Raw genomic sequence first — 15,342 nt, forward strand, 5'->3', positions numbered from 1 at the left:
GTGCAGACCTGGAGTCAGTGATTCTGTACAGACCGGGAGTTAGTGCCTCTGTGCAGACCGGGAGTCAGTGATTCTGTACAGATCGGGTGTCAGTGAGACTTTACAGACCGGGAGTCAGTAACTCTGAACAGACTGAGTGTTAGTGACTCTGTTCAAACCGGGAGTTAGTGACGCTGTACGACCGGGAGTCAGTGATGCTGTGCAGACCTGGAGTCAGTGACTCTGCACAGACCGGGAGTCAGTTACCCTGTATAGAACGGGAGTCAATTACCCTGTACAGGCCGGGAGTCAGCGACTCTGTGCAGTTCGGTATCATTGATTATGTACAGACCTGGTGTCAGCGACTCTGTACAGAGCGGGAGGCAGTGAGTTTGTGCAGACCTGGAGCAAGTGACAATGCACAGACTGGGATTCAGTGCGTTTGTCCAGACCGGGAATCACTGACCCTGTACAGCCAGGGAATTATTGACCCTGTACAGAAGGAGAGTTAGTGACTTTGCACAGACAGGGAGTCAGTGACTTCTTTAGACCGTGTGTCATTGACTCTGTGCAGACCAGCAATCAGTGAATCTGCACAGACCGGGAGTCAGTGACAGTGCTTAGACCGGAAGTCAGTTTCGCTGCATGGACCGGAATACAGTGACTCTATGCAGACTGGGAGTCAGTGAATCTCCAGGACCGGGAGTCAGTGAATCTCTACGACCGGGAGTCAATGACATTTAATTTTAATTTATTTTAAATCAATTCGTCATGGCAGGACAGCTCAGCCCCGTGCCATGCTCCTCCTGCTCTATGTGCGAAATCAGGGACACTTTCTGTGTCTCTGACGACCATGTGTGCGGGAAGTGTGTCCAGCTGCAGCTACCGACATTGGAGTTCAGAAGAATGAGAGGCGATCTTATTGAAACATAAAAGATTGTGAAGGGGCTTGATCGGGTGGATGCGGTAAGGATGTTCCCAAGGATGCCCCAGGAAGCTGTGGAAGCTACATCATTAAATAAATTTAAAACAGAAATAGATAGTTTCCTAGAAGTGAAGGGAATTATGGGATACGGGGAGCGGGCAGGAAATTGGAAATGAAGCTGAGTTCGCATCGGTCAAGGCCCTGTGGGTGGCGGAGCGGGCCCATGGGCTGAGTAGCCGGTTCCTGCTCCTACTTCTTGTGTTCTTTAGATTTGAGGTTAGGATCAGACCAGCCATGATCTTATTGAATGTCGGAACTCGACGGGCCGATTGGCCTATTCCTGCTCCTATTTCTTATGTTCTTTGGGACCAGAAGGAGAACTTGTTGTTTCGGCAGAGGGCATTGCTGAGGTACTAAATTAACACTTTGCATCGGCCTTCACTAGAGGAGAGGATGCTGCCAATGCAGCAGTGAAGGAGGAGGTAGTAGCGATATTGGATAGGATTAAAAAAGATAGAGGAGGTACTTAAAAGATTGGCAGTACTCAAAGTCAAAAAGTTACCCGGTCCAGATGGGATGCATCCTCGCTTCCTGAGGGAAGTAAGGGCGGAAATTGCAGCGGGTCTGGCCACAATCTTCCAATCATCTTTAGATAGGAGGATGGTGGCAGAGGACTGGAGGATTGCAAAGGTTACACCCCTGTTCAAAAAAGAGGGGAGGGTTAAACTCGGCAATTGCAGGTTTGTCAGCCTACCGTCGGTGCTGGGGAAACTTTTAGGGACTAATTAATTGGAACTTGGAAAATTATGGGCTTATAAATGGAAGTCAGCACGGATTTGTTAAAGTAAAATCATGTCTGACTAACTTGATTGAGTTCTTTGATGAAGTAATGGAGATGGTTGATGAGGGGAGTGCGGTTGATGTTGTGTATATGGACTTTGAAAAGGCGTTTGACAAAGTACCATATAATAGACTGGTAAGCAAAATTAAAGTCCATGGGATTAAAGGGAGAATGGTCGCGTCAATACAAAATTCGCTAAGGGACAGAAAGCAGAGAGTTGTGGTGAACGGTTGTTTTTCAGAATGTAGGGAAGTATAACGTGGTGTTCCCCGGGGGTTGGTGTTAGAACCACTGCTCTTTTGATACATATTAATGAATTGGTTATTCAGGATATAATTTCAAATTTGCAGACGACACAAAACTCGAAAATGCAGTAAACAAGAGGAGGATAGTAATAGGCTTCAAGAGGACATGCACAGACTGGTGAAGTGCGCAGAGATATGGCAGATTTAATTTAACGCAGAAAAATGCGAAGTGATACAGTTCGGTCGGAAGAATGAGGAGAGGCAATATGAACTCAAGGTCACAACTCTAAAAGGGGTACAGGAACAGAGAGATCAGGTAGTATATGTGCACAAATCATTGAAGGTGGCAAGGCAGGTTAAGAAAACTGTTAAAAAAGCATACGGGATCCTCTGCTTTATAAATAGAGGCGTACATTACAAATGTATGGAAGTCATGATGAACCTTTGTAAAGCACTGTTTCAGCCACAACAGGAGTATTATGTCCAGTTCTGGGCACCGCACTTTAGGAAAGATGTGAAAGCCTTCGAGAGGGTGCAGAAGAGACTTACTAGAATGATTCTAGAAAGGATATTATTAAACTAGAAAGAGTGCAGAAAAGATTTACTAGGATGCTACCGGGACTTGATGGTTTGACTTACAGGGAGAGGTTAGACAGACTGGGACTTTTTTCCCTGGAGAGTAGGAGGTTAAGGGGTGATCTTATAGAAGTCTATAAAATAATGAGGGGCATAGATAAGGTCGATAGTCAAAATCTTTTCCCAAAGGTAGGGGAGTCTATAACGAGGGGGCATAGATTTAAGGTGAGAGGGGAGAGATACAAAAGGGTCCAGAGGGGCATTTTTTTCACTCAAAGGGTGGTGAGTGTCTGGAACGAGCTGCCAGAGGCAGTAGTAGAGGCGGGTACAATTTTGTCTTTTAAAAAGCATTTGGACAGTTACATGGGTAAGATGGGTATAGAGGGATATGAGCCAAGTGCAGGCAATTGGGACTAGCTTAGTGGTATAAACTGGGCGACATGGACATGTTGGGCCGAAGGGCCTGTTTCCATGTTGTAACTTCTATGATTCTATGATTCTATGATTCCAGGGATGAGGGACTTTAGTTACGTGGATAGGCTGAAGATGCTGGAGTTATTCTCCTTGTAACAGAGACGGTTGCGAGGAGATTTGATAAAGATATGCAAAATCATGAAGGGTCTAGACTGAGTAGATAGAGAAAAACTGTTCCCATTGGCGGAAGGGTCAAGAAACAGAGGACATAGATTTAAGGTGATTGGCAAAAGTACCAAAGGCGACATGAGGAAAAACTTTTTTAGACAGCGAATGGTTAAGATCTAGAAAGCACTGCCCGAGGGGATGGCGGAGGCAGGTTCAATCATGGCCTTCAAAAGAGAACTGGATAAGTACTTGAAAGGAAAAAAAATGCAGGGCTACGGGGACAGGGCGAGGGAGTGGGACTAGCTGGATTGCTCTTGCATAGATCCGGTGTGGACTCGATGGGCCGAATGGCATCCGTCCTTGCTGTAACCTTTCTATCATTCTAAATCAGTCGACAGGTTTGGTGAATGTCGTCCAAGTGATTTCTTGCCGTTTTTTTTCCATCTCTACAAAAGTATGGCACTTCCCAACGATTATTTACAACTCAAATAATTTATTTTGGATACTAGGATAGAATTTATGCCATGGCTTCCAAATTTCCCGGTGTAACTTTGGCGGGAGAATAGTAGAAACTCTGGAGGAACAGCCGTTTAGACTGTGCCCTCTACTCCTAGAATCCCCAACCAGCGGAAATAGTTTCTCCCTATCCAACATATCTGTTCCCCTTAATGTCTTTTAAACTTCGATCAGATCACCCTTTAACCGTCTAAACTCGAGAGAATACAACCCCAATTTGTGTAATCTCTCCTCGTAACTTAACCCTTGAAGTCCGGGTATCATTCTAGTAAACATACGCTGCACTCCATTCCAAGGCCAAAACTGCTCACAGTACTCCAGGTGCGGTCTAACCAGTGTTTTGTTTAGCTGCAGCATAACTTCTGCCCCCTTGTACTCCAGTCCTCTCGATATAAAGGCCAGCATTCAATTCGCCTTATTGATTATTTTCTGCACCATGTCATTTTGATAAAGATTTTGGCATGCGCACCTAACGACCACTGGCAGCGTGTAGAGTGGAGTGATTATGATGTGAATCAGTCTGCAACGCTGATTTGTAGCAGCCGACGACATTTTGGAACTCCACGCTCCAGCACACTCTTAACCTCGCACAGCTGAACAGGACTTAAACGACATGAGGGAACCCCTCCCGTCCCACAACCAGCGCTATTTAAAGGGATCGTGCAGGAGTTACAGGTTAGTTGCTGGATTATTTATTCTGGCTGCTGGTGCAATTGTACGTGTTTTTAGATGTTTCCTATACTTGTCTCAAGTTGCAAAGTGAAACCCATTATCAGCTATTACCGCCATTGCCTAGATGACGTAACCCCGAAAGGCGGGGAACAAAATCAAGGAGGGCCATCAAAATCTCAGATTGGTTGGAAGCAAAAGGACATCACTGTAAAATTATTGACTACACAAGAACAGCAGGCTGCAAGAACTGCACCGCAGGAAAAGGAACGTTTCATTTTTTTGGCGCGAAGAAGTATGGAACTTTGGGGGGTATAAGAGGAGGCAGTTTTAGGACTTTTCGCTCTCTTGCTTCCTTGCCTGCTCTCGTCTTCACTTGTCCTCACCTTCACAACAAGAACCGAGCACTCCGACTAGGGCGGAGAGAAGAAACCACCACGAGAAGCAGAGCCTCTCTCTTCATCTGTATGGACGAACCCCAAGCTGATACTTGAATACTGCATCGGCGGTACGGAACCAGGAGACACGTTTCATACAAAGGGAAACAACGAGAAAGTCAAGGGACAATCGGAGTGAGCATTGTCCATGTCCACATCCTTAAGATTTGTGTGAAGGGGTGTTGTGTGTTCCCAACCAAGCCAATGTTTAGTGGCAAGGTTCTGCGGGTGGGGGTATAGCGTATACTCTACTGTGGGTAGTAACGTAGTATTGTCTTACGCCTTCGTTTTTTTTTGATATATTGAAGACGGCGGTGTGTGTTAATCTTAATAAACACTGTACGATTGAGTCCGTGAAACTTGTCCGTGAGTCAATTCTGTTCACCGTAATTACCGTCATCTAGAACTGTGTAAGGGGTGGGGGGGGGGGTGATTCGAACCACCATGGCAAACCACTTACACCTGGCAACATCCTCGTAAATCTCCTCTGTTCCCTCTCTGGTGCAGACGCATCTTTCCTGTAATGTTGTGACCAGAACTGTACGCAGTACTCAAGCTGTGGCCTAACTAGTGTTTTATACAGTTCTAGCATAACCTCCCTGCTCTTATATTCTATGCCTCAGCACTAAAGGAAAGTATTCCGTATGCCTTTTCAACCACCTTACCTACCTGTCCTGCTACATTCAGGTATATATGGACATGCACTCCGAGGTTCCCCTGTTCCTCTAGTCTTCTCAGCCTCATCCCATATATTGTGTATCCCCTTGTCTTGTTTGCCCTCTCCAAATGCATTACCTCACACTTCTCCAGATTCCATTTGCCACTTTCCTGCCCACCTGACCAGTCCATTGATATCTTCCTGCATTCTACAGATTTCTTCCTCACTATCAACCATACTGCAAATTTCTTAATCATGCCCCCTATGTTTAAGTCCAAATCATTGATACATACCACAAAAAGCATGGGACCGAGTACTGAGCCTTATGGAGCCCAACTGGAAACAGCCCTCCAACCACAAAAATACTCGTCGACCATTACCCTTTGCTTCCTGCCAACTGAGCCAATTCTGGATCCAATTTGGCACTTTCCCTTGGACTTTAACTTCTCTGACCAGTCTGCCATCTGGGACCATGTCAAAAGCCATGCTGAAATCCATGCAGACTACATGAAACGCACTACCCTCAACGACCCCCCTTGTTATTTTCTCAAAAAAATCAATCAAGTTAGTCAGACATGACCTTCTCCAAACTAATCCAACCTACTGCGCTTAATTAATCCATGCCTTTCTAAATGACAATTAATACTGTCCCTCAGAATTCTTTACAATAATTTGCCACCACTTTATATATTGACTCACTCTCACAGACCACTGTAATACTGACTCAGTCTGCCGACAACCTGTATATCTGCAGTCCTTCGTTCCACTTTATATATTGACTCACTATCATAGACCCTTGTACATACTGACACAGTCTAGGGATTCCCTGAATCTTTATAGTCCTTTTCACCACTTCATTTATTGAATCACTCTAAGAATACACATACTGACACAGTCTGGGCACTCCCTGAATCTCTATTGTCCTTGGCACCCCTTTATAGACTGACACACTTGCATCGACCCGTATCCATACTGACACCGTCTGGGGGCTCCCTGAATATCTACAGTGCTTGGTACCCCTTTATATATTGAATTTTTATCACAGACCTCTGTATAGACTGATAAAATCTGGGGACACACGGATTTTCCACAATCCTTTTTACCCCTTTATAGATTGAAACGCCCTCATGGACCCCGGTACAGATTCACACAGTCTAGGAGTCCCTGAATGTCTACACGTTAGTTCCCCTTAACGTAATGAGCAGACTCAAGATATAAAACAGCGGGACTAGGCGATCTGAGTCGGTGACAAAAGGATCAGGAGTCGGAGGCCTGAGTCGCTGATAAAAGGAGAGGGATTCGGAGGCCCGAGTCAGTCCTGGTAAACCTCATAGAATCATAAAAGTTACAACATGGAAACAGGCCCTTCGGCCCAAAATGTCCATGTCGCCCAGTTTATACCACTAAGCTAGTCCCAATTGCCTGCACTTGACCCATATCCCTCGATACCCATCTTACCCATGTAACTGTCCAAATGCTTTTTAAAAGACAAAATTGTACCCGCCTCTACTACTGCCTCTGGCAGCTCGTTCCAGACACTCACCACCCTTTGAGTGAAAAAATTGCCCCTCTGGACCCTTTTGTATCTCTCCCCTCTCACCTTAAATCTATGCCCCCTCGTTATAGACTCCCCTACCTTTGGGAAAAGATTTTGACTATCGTCCTTATCTATGCCCCTCATTATTTTATAGACTTCTATAAGATCACCCCTTAACCTCCTACTCTCCAGGGAATAAAGTCCCAGTCTGTCTAACCTCTCCCTGTAAGTCAAACCATCAAGTCCCGGTAGCATCCTAGTAAATCTTTTCTGCACTCTTTCTAGTTTAATAATATCCTTTCTATAATAGGGTGACCAGAACTGTAAACAGTACTCCAAGTGTGGCCTCACCAATGCCCTGTACAACTTCAACAAGACATCCCAACTCCTGCATTCAATGTTCTGACCAATGAAACCAAGCATGCTGAATGCCTTCTTCACCACCCTATCCACCTGTGACTCCACTTTCAAGGAGCTATGAATCTGTACTCCTAGATCTCTTTGTTCTATAACTCTCCCCAACGCCCTACCATTAACGGAGTAGGTCCTGGCCCGATTCGATCCACCAAAATGCATCAGCTCACATTTATCTAAATTAAACTCCATCTGCCATTCATCGGCCCACTGGCCCAATTGATCAAGATCCCGTTGCAATCCTAGATAACCTTCTTCACTGTCCACAATGCCACCAATCTTGGTGTCATCTGCCAACTTACTAACCATGCCTCCTAAATTCTCATCCAAATCATTAATATAAATAACAAATAACAGCGGACCCAGCACCGATTCCTGAGGCACACCGCTGGACACAGGCATCCAGTTTGAAAAACAACCCTCGACAACCACCCTCTGTCTTCTGTCGTCAAGCCAATTTTGTATCCAATTGGCTACCTCACCTTGGATCCCATGAGATTTAACCTTATGTAACAACCTACCATGCGGTACCTTGTCAAATGCTTTGCTGAAGTCCATGTAGATCACGTCTACTGCACAGCCCTCATCTATCTTCTTGGTTACCCCTTCAAAAAACTCAATCAAATTCGTGAGACATGATTTTCCTCTCACAAAACCATGCTGACTGTTCCTAATTAGTCCCTCCCTCTCCAAGGGTTCACAGCATTGCTAACGCGTGGCCCCAGAATTGTACACAATACTCCAGCTGAGGCCTAACCAGTGATTTGTGAAGATTTAGTGTGATCTCCTTGTTTTTGTATTCAATGTCCCTATTCAAAAAGCCAAGTATCCCATACGCTTCCTCAACCGCGTTATCAAATTGCCTTCAAAGATTTGTGAATATGCATCCCCAGGTCCCTCTGTTCTTGCTTCTCCCTCAAAGTAGTATAATTTCGATTTTATTGCTTTTGCATGTTGGGAGGGGTGTGGGGGTATGGGGGGGGGGGTGGCGGGGTGGTGGGCGTATCCCCAGTAATAAATGATGAGATACAGGCAGTAATGAGAAACGACCTTTGCTCAAAAAATCAGGATGTAGAATCAGTATGGGTGGAGCTAAGAAATAACAAGGGCAGAAAACACTGGTGGAAGTAATTTATAGGCCCCCGAACAGTAGCTATACTGCTGGGCAGAGTATTGATTAAGAAATAATAGCAGCTTGCAACAAAGGTAATGCAATAATCGTGGGGGACTTTAATCTTCATCTCGAATGGACAAATCAAATTGCCAAAAGTAGTTTGGAGGACGACTTCATTGAATGCATTCAAGAGAGCTTCCTCGAACAATACGTCGTGGAACCAACCAGAGAAGAGGCTACTTCAGATCTTGTGTTGTGTAATGAGACAGGGTTAATTAGTAATCTCACAATGAGGGTTCTTCTGGGGAAGAGTGATAATAACATGATAGAATTTCAGATTGAGTTGAGAGTTACATACTAAAATCTGAAACTAGAGTCTTAAACTTAAATAAAGCCAATTACATAGGTATGAGGGGCGAGTTGGCTAATGTAGGTTGGGAAATTAGATTGAAATGCGTGACGGTAGATAAGCAATGGCAAATATTTAAATAGATGTTTCATAATTATCAACGAATAAACATTCCATTTAGAAATAAAGCTCCATGGGAAAAGTGATCCATCCGTGGCTAACTAAAGAAGTTAAGGATAGTATTAGATTAAAAGAAGAGGCTTATAGTAGTGCCAAGAAGAGTGGTAAGCCTGAGGATTGAGACAGTTTTAGATGACTAAATAAATTAATCAAGGGGGAAAAAATAGAATACCAGGGTAAACTAGCAAGAAATATAAAAACAGATTGTAAGAGCTTCTACAAGCTTTGAAAAAGGGAGAGAGTAGCGAAAGTAAACGTGGGTCCTTTAGAGACTGAGACAGGAGAAATTATAATGGGGAATAAAGAAATTATAGAGACGTGAGACAAATATTCTGTATCTATCTTCACAGCAGAAAACACAAAAAATACCAGAAATAGTGGGGAACCAACGGTCTAATGAGAGTGAAGAACTTAAAGTAATAATTTTAGTAAAGGAAGTGTACTGGAGAAATTAATGGGACTAAAATTCTTCAAATCTCCTGGACCTGATGGCCGACATCCTGGAGTTCCAAAAGAGGTGGCTGCATAATAGTGGATGCATTGGTTTTGATTTTCCAAACTTCCCTAGATTCTAGAACGGTCCCAATGTATTGGAAGGTAGCAAATGTAACCGCGCTATTCAAGAAAAGAAGAGAGAAAACAAACAACTATAGGCCACTCAGCCTGACATCAATCGTCGGGAAAATGGCAGAACCCATTATTGAGGAAGTGGTAACAAGGCACTTAGAAAATCATAGTATGATTAGGCAGAGTCAGCATGGTTTAATGAAATGGAAGTCGTGTTTGACAAATTTATCAGAGTTTTTTGAGGATGTAACTAGTAGGGTCGATAAAGGAGAACCAGTGGGTGTAGTAGATTTGAATTTTCAAAAGGTATTTGAGAGGCACCTCATTGAAACATATAAAATTCTGACAGGGCTAGACAGGCTGGATGCAGGGTAGATGTTTCCCCTGGCTGGGGAGTCCAGAACTAGGCATTGCAGTCTCAGGATACAGGGTAGGACATTGAGGACTGAGATGCGGTGAAATTTCTTTACTCAGAGCGTGATTAACCTTTGGAATTCTCTACCACAGAAGCTGTGGAGGCCAAATCACTGAATATATTTAAGAAGGAACTAGATAGATTTCTGGACACAAATGGCATCAAGGCGTATGGGGAGAGCGCGGGAATATTGTATTGAGATAGAGGATCAGCCATGAACATATTGAATGGCGGAGTAGGTTCGAAGGGCCGAATTGCCTACTCCTGCTACTATTTTTTATGTTTCTCTGTTTCTATGAGAAGGTGCCACACGAAAGTTTGTTACACAAAATAAGGGCTTATGAGGTTAGCAGTAATATGTTACCATGGATAGAAGATTGGTTAAAGAACAGAAAACAGACAGTCGTGATAAACGGGTCATTTTCAGGTTGGCAGGCTGTAACTAATGGGGTGCCGCAAGGATCAGTGATGGGGCCTCAGCTATTTACAATCTCTATTAATAACTTAGATGAGGGGACCGAGTGCAATGTATCCAAGTTTGCTGACGATACAAAGCTAAGTGGGAAAGTAAGCTGTGAGGAGGATGCAAAGAATCTGCAATGGGATATAGACAGGTGAATTCAATGGGAAAGAAGGTGGTAGATGGCGTATAATGTGGGGAAAGGGAATGATTTTCACTTTGGTAGGAAGAATAGAAAAGCAGAATATTTTTTAAGTGGTGTGAAAGTTTTGAATGTTGGTGTTCAGAAGGACTTGGGTGTTCTTTACACGAAACACAGAAAATTAATAGGCAGGTACAGCAAACAATTAGGAACGTAAAAGGTATTTTAGCCTTTATTGCAAGGAGGTTGGAGCACAAGAGTAGGAACATCTTGCTGCAACTGTACAGGGCTTTGGTGAGACCATACCTAGAGTACTGCGTACAGGTTCGGTCTCCCTACCGAAGGAAGGATATAATTGCCTTAGAGTCGGTGCAACGAAGGTTAACTAGATTGATTCCTAGGATGACAGCGTGGCCCTTTGAGGAGCGATTGAGTGGAATGGGTACACACTCTCAGGATTTTGAAGAATGAGAGGTGATCTTATTGAAACATATTCGATTTTAAGATAGCTTGACAGGGTAGACGCTGAGAGGCTGGTTCCTCTGGCTGTAGAGTCAAGAACTAGGGTGTATAGTCTCAGGATAAGGGGTCGGCCATTCAAGACTGCGATGAGGAGAGGGTTGTAAATCTTTGGAGTTCTCTACCCCAGAGGGCTGTAGATGCTGAGCAGTTGAGTATATTCAAGGCTGAGATCGATAGATTTTTGGACTCCAGGGGAATCAAGGGATATGGGGATCGGGCGGGAAAGTGGAATTGAGGTCGAAGATCAGCCATGATCTGTCTGAATTAGGAGCAGGCTCGAGGGGCCGAACGGCCTATTCCTGTCCTATTCGTTGTGCACTTATGTTCTGAGGGAGTTGGGTAAACTTCAGTGCTGCAAGATTGGGGACAAAGGTCAGGCTCACCTTCAGTACTGGGGGTGTAGAGTTACCAATAGTGCTGTAAGAGTAGGGTCAAGAGACAAGGTTACATCCATTGCATGGGGATGAGAGTTACCATCAGTGATGAAAGAGTGGAATAAAGGGACAGTGTCACTTCCATTACTGGGGGAGTAGAGTTGCCATCAGGACTGTAAAGGTAGGGTAAAAGGGCAGGGTGTCCTCCAGTACTGGGGAGTAGAGTTACCGTCAGTGCTGTAAGAGTAGGGTCAGCGTGCATGTCACCTCCAGTACTGAGGGATTCGGGTCTCCATCAGTGCTGTCAAGATAGGGTAACGGGGCAGGGTCACCTCCAGCAATTGGGGGAGTGGAGTTATCATCAGTGCTGTAAGAGTAGGGTAATTTACCATAGTCACCACCAGTATTGCAGGCGTAGAGTTACTATCAGAGCTGTAAGAGTAGGTCAACGGGACAAGTGTCGCCTCCAGTACTGGGGGAGTAGAATTACCATCGGTGATGTAATAGTAGGGTCACTGGGCAGGGTCTCCTACAGCACTGGGAGAGTAGAGTTATCATCAGTGCTGTAGGAGTTGGGTCACTGGGCAGGGTCACCTCCAGCACTGAGGGAGTAGAGTTATTATCAATGCTATGAGATTAGGGTCACGGGGCAGGGTCGCCTCCAGTACTGGGGGGGTAGAGTTACTATCAGTGCTGCCAGGGTTGGGTCACAGGGTAGGCTCATCTTCAGTACCGGGGCAGTAGTTTTAAATTCAATGCTGCAAATCTTGAGTCATGGGGCATGGTCTACCCTTGTACAGGGGGAGTAGAGATACCATCAGTGCTGTAAGAGCAGGTTCACGGGACGGGGTCATCTCCAGTACTGGGGAGTACATTTACCATCAGTATTTTCAGAGTATGGTCACGGGACAGGGTCAGTTTCTGTAGTGGGGAGTAGAGATACATTGGTACTGTAAGAGTAGCGTCACGGGACAGGGTTACCTCCAGTACTGAGGAGTAGAGATACCATCAGTGTTGCAGAGTATGGTCACGGAGCAGGGTAACCTCCAGCACTGGGGGGTGTAGAGCTATCATCGGAGCTGTAAGAGTCGGGCCACGGGGCAGAGTCACTTCCAGTGCTGGGGATGTAGAGTTATCCTCAGTGCTGTAAGATAGTGTCACGAGGCAAGTTCACGTCCTGTACTGGGAGAGTAGAGCTAGCATCAGTTCGTTAAGAATAGGGTCACGTGGCTGCGTCATCTCCAGCACTGGGTGGGTAGAGTTACCATCAGTGTGTAAGAGAAGTGACATCTCCAGAACTGGGAGAGTAGAGTTACCATCAGTGCTGTAAGAGTATGGTCGATGCAGGGTCATCTCCAGGATTGAGGAAGTAGGGTTACCATCAGTTTGGTAACAGTAGGGTAACTGGGCAGGGTCACCTCCAGTACTGGGGAAATAGAATTACCATCAGTGCTGCAAGAGTAGGATTACGGGCCAGTGTCGCCTCCAGTACTTTTGGAACAGAGCTATCATTAGTGCTGTAAGATTTGGGTCAGGAGGCAGGGTCACCTCCTATACATGGGGTGTAATGTTAACATCCTTGTGTAAGAGTAGTCACACGGTCGAGAGTCACCTCCAGTACTGGGAGAGTAGAGTTACCGTTAGAACTGTAAGAATAGGGTCAAGGTGCAGGGACATCACCACTATTGGGGGATTGGAGTTACCATCAGTGATATAAGAGTAGTGTCACTAGGCAGTGTCACCTCCAGTAAAGAGAGAGTAGAGTTACCATCAGTGCGGTAAGAGCAGGATCATGAGGCAGCCTCACCTCCGATACTGGCTGAGTAGAGTTACCATTAGTGCTATGAGTAGGATCAGGGGCACGGTCATCTTCAGTATTGGCGAAGTACAGCTACCATCAGTGAGGTAAGATTAGGGTCACGGGGCAGAGACACCTCCAGTACTGCAGGTCTTATAGGAAGTAGCGTTTATTTTTTAGTGAATCAAGGTCCCTAGTGTAGTTAACATTCTCTAAATTGAGAACAATTTAAAGGAGTAAACTCCTTAAAGGGAGTGGTAAGTAGTTTTTCTTTCCTTTTTTTTTCTCTTGACATTGTAGTTGTTCTTAAGCTAATTTAAGGGTTAAGTCATGGCAGGAGATCCCAGCGCCGTGTCATGTTCCTCTTGTGGGATGTGGGAATTCAGGGCTCCTTCCTGTATCCCTGATTCCTTCACCTGCGGGAAGTGTGTCCAGCTGCAGCTATTGTTTGACCGCTTGACGGCTCTGGAGCTGCGGATGGACTCACTTTGGAGCATCCGCGATGCTGAGAAAGTCGTGGATAGCACGTTCAGTGAGTTGGTCACACCGCAGATAAAAATTACTGAGGGAGATAGTGAATGGGTGACCAACAGTCAGAGGAAGAGTAGGAAGGCAGTGCAGGGGTCCCCTGCGGTCATCTCCCTCCAAAACAGGTATACCGTTTTGGATACTGTTGGCGGAGATGGCTCACCAGGGGAAGGTGGCAGTGGCCAGGTTCATGGCACCGTGGCTGGCTCTGCTGCACAGGAGGGCAGGAAAAAGAGTGGCAGAGCTATAGTGATAGGGGACTCGATTGTAAGGGGAATAGACAGGCGTTTCTGCGGACGCAACCGAGACTCCAGGATGGTATGTTGCCTCCCTGGTGCAAGGGTCAAGGATGTCTCGGAGCGGCTGCAGGACATTCTGGAGGGGGAGGGTGAACAGCCAGTTGTCGTGGTGCATATAGGCACCAACGATATAGGTAAAAAACAGGATGAGGTCCTACAAGCTGAATTTAGGGAGTTAGGAGTTAAACTAAAGAGTAGGACCTCAAAGGTAGTAATCTCAGGATTGCTACCAGTGCCACGGGTTAGTCAGAGTAGGAATGACAGGATAGCTAAGATGAATACGTGGCTTGAGAGATGGTGCAAGAGGGAGGGATTCAAATTCCTGGGCCATTGGAACCGGTTCTGGGGGAGGTGGGACCAGTACAAATTGGACGGTCTGCATCTGGGCAGGACTGGAACCAATGTCCTAGGGGGAGTGTTTGCCAGTGCTGTTGGGGAGGGTTTAAACTAATGTGGCAGGGGGATGGGAACCGATGCAGGAAGTCAGTGGGAAATAAAGTGGTGACAGAAACAAAAGGCAGTAAGGGAGAGTGTACAGAACATGACCGGACAGATGGTCTGAGAAAGCAGGGCAAAGACCAAGGGAAGTCTAGATTAAACTGCATTTATTTCAATGCAAGAAGTCTGATGGGCAAGGCAGATGAACTCAGGGCATGGATGGGTACATGGGACTGGGATGTTATAGCTATTACTGAAACATGGCTAAGGGAGGGGCAGGACAGGCAGCTCAATGTTCCAGGGTACAGATGCTATAGGAAAGATAGAGCAGGAGGTAAGAGAGGAGGGGGAGTTGCGTTCTTGATTAGGGAGAACATCACGGCAGTGGTGAGAGGGGATATATCCGAGGGTTCGCCCACTGAGTCCATATGGGTAGAACTGAAAAATAAGAAGGGAGAGATCACTTTGATAGGATTGTACTACAGACCCCCAAATAGTCAACGGGAAATTGAGGAGCAAATATGTAAGGAGATTACAGACAGCTGCAAGAAAAATAGGGTGGTAATAGTAGGGGACTTTAACTTTCCCAACATTGACTGGGACAGGAATAGCATTAGGGGCTTGGATGGAGAGAAATTTGTTGAGTGTATTCAGGAGGAATTTCTCATTCAGTATGTGGATGGCCCGACTAGAGAGGGGGCAAAACTTGACCTCCTCTTGGGAAATGAGGAAGGGCAGGTGACAGAAGTGTTAGTGAGGGATCACTTTGGGACCAGT

The sequence above is a fragment of the Heptranchias perlo genome, chromosome 39 (assembly GCF_035084215.1).
Source record: "Heptranchias perlo isolate sHepPer1 chromosome 39, sHepPer1.hap1, whole genome shotgun sequence".
In the NCBI taxonomy this organism is placed as follows: domain Eukaryota; kingdom Metazoa; phylum Chordata; class Chondrichthyes; order Hexanchiformes; family Hexanchidae; genus Heptranchias; species Heptranchias perlo.